Source organism: Bos indicus x Bos taurus, chromosome 14 (genome assembly GCF_003369695.1).
Source record: "Bos indicus x Bos taurus breed Angus x Brahman F1 hybrid chromosome 14, Bos_hybrid_MaternalHap_v2.0, whole genome shotgun sequence".
NCBI lineage: Eukaryota > Metazoa > Chordata > Mammalia > Artiodactyla > Bovidae > Bos > Bos indicus x Bos taurus.
In genome coordinates, this window is record NC_040089.1 from 34,813,529 (window position 1) to 34,818,602 (window position 5,074).

The following is a 5,074-nucleotide window of genomic DNA, read 5'->3' on the forward strand; positions in this document are numbered from 1 at the left end:
CTTATTAGCTCACAGTTCTTTAGGTCAGAAATACAGGCTATTTTGGCTGGTTTCTCTGCTTAGAGTCTCAAAAGACTGAAATCAAGGTGTTGGCTTGGCTGGGCTCCTGTCTAGAGGCTTGGGAAGAATCTGCTTCCAGGCTCACTTCAAGTTATTGACAGCCTTCAGTTCCTTGTTGCTGTAGGACTAAGGTCCTTGTTTATTTGCTGGCTGTTGGCCAGGGGTCACTTTCAGCAGATAGTGGCCAATCTCTGGTCCTCCCTTCCATCTGAAAGCCAGCAATGGCTTAAGCAAATCTGTGTGGTTCTTTCAGTCTCTCTGAATTTCCCTGCTAATACCAGCCTGAGCAAATATTCTGCTTTCAAAGTTCTCTCAATTGGGTCAGGCTTACCCCAATACTCTCTGTATTTAAAATCTAACTGATTAGGGGCTTTGCACCTGCAAAAAATCCCTTCACAATGGTAGTCAGATAGGTGTGTGATTGAATAACCAGAAAAGGACTCTCAGGAGGTCGTCTTCCAAATTCTGCCTACCACAGCCCCTTAAGATTTCTAGCCCCTTTGGTCTTCTGAACAGCATCATGTTGGTTGGCAAGAAAAAGTGCCTTATGAAAGCCAAGAAGAAAGTGGTTGCCCCATTTTCTAAGAATATTGGTATGATGTGAAAACACCAGCTATTCTGGGAAAACACTGGTCATGAGAACTCAAGGAACCAAAATTGAATCTGATTACCACACACTTGTATTTCTGAAGTGAATCTCGCTGATTTGCAGAATGATGAAGTTGCCTTTAGAAAATTCAATCTAATTACGGAGGATGTTCAAGGCAAAAACTACCTGACTAGTTTCCATGGGATAGATCTACCTGTGACAAAACGTGCTCCATGGTCAAAACAATGGTAGACCATGACTGAAGCTCACCTTGTTGTCAAGACTACCAATTGTTATTTGCCTCATCTGTCCTGTGTGGGCTTTACTAAGAAACACAGTAATCACATTCGGAAGACCTCTCATGTCCAGCACCAGCAGGTATGCCAGATTCACATGGAGATGACGATAATCATGGCCTGACGGGTGCAGACAAGTGACTTCAAAGAAGTGGTCTGTAAATTGATTCCAGACAGCATTGGAAAAGACATAGAAAAGGCTTGCCAATCTATCTGCTTTACGATGCCTTTGTTAGAAAAGTAAAAATGCTGAAGAAGTCCAAGTTTGAATTGGGAAAACTCATGGAACTACATGGTGAAGTTAGTAGTTCTGGAAACCTGCTGGGGATGAGACAGGTGCTTAAGTTAAACAAACTGATGGATATGAGTCCCCAGTCCAAGAATCTGTTTAAAATGCAGGCCTTTTGAATGGTGACAAAAGGTCTTATTTGTGGCCAAAAAAAAAAGAAAAAGATTTCCAGAGATGATTTTGACTCAGCTTGGTTTTTGTAGTTTGCACTAACTTTAAACCCAACTCCCAAGTGAAATATGACCTCACAGTACATAGAGTAACTTCATTGCTTTGGTTTTGAATTCTTTCCTGTTCTCAAGAATCACATTGAAAATGTAGAAACCTAAGAGTTCATGGGTGTGGGTTGTAGGTGGGGCAGTGTAAGAGAATGTATTCCTATATCTACAAAGACTTTAACTTTCCACACTCTCTGGTTAAGATTAGGTTATATATAGATGAGATGGGCTGGCTGTGGAGCTGGAGGATGGACAGCCACTTGAGAAGACTTGGCTGGGGGCTACCAAAGGACAACATAATTCACCTCTCTCAAAGTTACCTACCACTTTATTGTTTGTAGGTTGCTGCTCCATGCCTTAGCATATTTTGAGAGCTGCTAAAGTCAACAACCCCCTCCTTGATCTGTTAAAAAGAGAGATCCCTCAAATCCTTTTGAAGTGATAAAGTGAAGTTGCTCAGTTGTGCCCGACTCTTTGTGACCCCATGGATAGTAGCCTGCACCAAGCTCCTCCATCCATAGGATTTTCAAGGCAAGAGTACTGGAGTGGGTTGCCATTTCCTTCTCCAGGGAATCTCCCCAACCCAGGGATCGAACCCAGGTCTCTCACATTGTAGACAGATGCTTTACTGTCTGAGCCACCAGGGAAGTCCGAAGTGATATCAGTCTGTATTAATGGAAGCATTATGTTCTGAACCAGAAAAAAAATATTTCCAGTGACTTGGCACTAGTCTTGCCTGAACATATTTCAACTGCTTTTAGTTTGGGATACCACATGTTGAAAAAGAGACAAATTAGAGAAAATGTAGAGAGCGGCAACCAATATGATAAAATGTCTAGTTGAAGGTTCATGGCATGGCGCAGGGGATTGGTAATGGGATATAAATCCTCTCTCGTCAGCACGTCATTTTTAGCAGTGTCTATCTAATGGCTGTCATCACTGCTTAGATTCAGAGACCCGCTGGGGAGGAACTGATGGTTGGGGTATATTCAGAATGTTGTAGTTCATATTCCAAACAGCATAATCATCAAAGCTTTTTTTATCTTTGCAAAGAAGAAGTGAAGGGTTAAACCCAGAGACTAAATCAGGTATTCACTTTGACCAGTTGGTTCCAAGTTTGGCTGGATGCATGCTAATTACCCTGCCTAATGGACTTTGCAATATTTGAATTAGGAGTGCAGGAAATTCTCTTTCTCAAGTTTAAATAAATATCCACAGTGGTTGAACTAGTTCCAAGAAGTTTGCAATTGGCTTCAAGTTTAAGTTAAAACAATTAGAATGCCAATTTATTTAACTACAGTGAAAAATTCAATGACAATCTAAATGACCATGCTTGAGTTGATGAGACCTGTGCATTCAGTCCCTAAAGGAAGATCTCCAGTGGAAGCCAAAGCATGATCTGGACATTGCTCTGTGCTGGCACAGTGTTCTTTAAATGATTCCAAAATAGCTGGATGTGTTCATCTACAGTTTTTGATCGAGTCTGGATGACTGGCCAGGTTGCTTGGTGGAATGAGGATGAAGCCTAGGATTCATGAGGTCTCTGTTTTAGTCTGTCATGTAGAGTAAATCTGTTAGTAATTCACTAGGTGATGCTTGGTAAATAGGTAAAATAAAAACTGGTAAAAAACCGTCTCTAAGATCTTTTTCATATAAAATTATTTGATTTTATGAATATACTCTAAAGGCACCTATTATACCTACATAGGGAACTTTCCCATGGCTCAGACAGTAAAGAATCTGCCTGAAGTGCAGAAGATCCAGGTTCAATCCCTGGGTTGGGAAGATCCCCTGCAGAAGGAATGGCAAGCTCCTCCAGTATTCTTGCCTGGAGAATTCCATGGGCAGAAGGAGCCTGGCAGTCTAGAGTCCATGAGGCTGCAAAGAGTGGGACACAACTAAGCAACTTTCACTTCACTTTCGCATATACATAGATAATTAACTTAGTTCTATTTGCTAAAGACCTTAAGGCTTTTTCTAGATATCAGTCAATTCAATAAACAATTGTTCATGGATTCCTGTGTGCAAATTGTTGTGTTAGGCATGGAAGTAAGCATGCTGTCTTCCCACAAGGAATTTAAATGGCTAGTTAATAAGTGAATATTGTTATTGTGAATTAATGTAGATATTAATAGCTATGAATGATAGCATAAATATGATAGTATTATGTGAATACTGACTGATAACAATATAAGAAAGAATTAAATAAAGCCAGCAATAATAGGAGTGCAGATATCTGTGGGACAGGTTATGGAGTAGAGAAAAATATATTTCATTTGGGAAGATTAGAGAAGAATTCATAGACTATAATATTTAAGCCAGACTTTTGAGGATGGGTATGTTCTCTTGATGAAAGTGAAAGAGGAGAGTGAAAAAGTTGGCTTAAAGCTCAACATTCAGAAAACGAAGATCATGGCATCTGGTCCCATCACTTCATGGCAGATAGATGGGGAAACAGTGGAAACAGTGTCAGACTTTATTTTTCTGGGCTCCAAAATCACTACAGATGGTGACTGCAGCCATGAAATTAAAAGACGCTTACTCCTTGGAAGGAAAGTTATGACTAACCTAGATAGCATATTCAAAAGCAGAGATATTACTTTGCCAACAAAGGTCCGTCTAGTCAAGGCTATGGTTTTTCCAGTGGTCATGTATGGATGTGAGAGTTGGACTGTGAAGAAAGCTGAGCACCGAAGAATTGATGCTTTTGAACTGTGGTGTTGGAGAAGACTCTTGAGAGTCCCTTGGACTGCAAGGAAATCCAACCAGTCCCTTCTGAAGGAGATCAGCCCTGGGATTTCTTTGGAAGGAATGATGCTAAAGCTGAAACTCCAGTACATTGACCACCTCATGTGAAGAGTTGACTCATTGGAAAAGACTCTAATGCTGGGAGGGATTGGGGGCAGGAGGAGAAGGGGACAACAGAGGATGAGATGGTTGGATGGTATCACCGACTCGATGGACATGAGTTTGAGTGAACTCCGGGAGTTGGTGATGGACAGGGAGGCCTGGTGTGCTGCGATTCATGGGGTCGCAAAGAGCCAGACACGACTGAGCGACTGAACTGAACTGAACTGAACTGATGTTTATCATACCTGGAGAACCAGTGGTCAGAGTTGGCTATAATGGGATGGGAAATTCAGCTTGCCTGATAGGAGAGGAGGCTGTAGGAAGGAGCTAGTGATATAGTAGCTTCAGGGCTCTCAGTTGCATGAACCATTTCTGCTGTCTTCTATAGGGCTGCCACAACAGAATTCCACAGGTTGGTGGCTTAAACAACAGAAATTTGTTTTCTAGTAGTTCAGGCGGAGAAGGCGATGGCACCCCACTCCAGTACTCTTGCCTGGGAAATCCCATGGACGGAGGAGCCTGGTAGGCTGCAGTCCATGGGGCCATGAAGAGTCAGACATGACCAAGCAACTTCACTTTCACTTTTCATTTTCATACACTGGAGAAGGAAATGGCAACCCACTCCAGTGTTCTTGCCTGGAAAATCCCAGGGATCGGGGAGCCTGGTGGGATGCCATCTATGGGGTCACACAGAGTCAGACTGAAGTGACTTAGCAGCAGCAGCAGCAGTTCAGGAGGCTGGAAGTCCAAGATCAAGGTGCCAGCCTGGTCA

At 42.3% G+C, this 5,074-nt stretch overlaps 1 pseudogene; it reads left to right on the forward strand.

Moving 5' to 3' along the window:
• The first annotated feature begins 580 nt into the window (after window positions 1-580).
• Window positions 581-1,337, forward strand: LOC113904001 (annotated as a pseudogene).
• The last annotated feature ends 3,737 nt before the right edge of the window (window positions 1,338-5,074 follow it).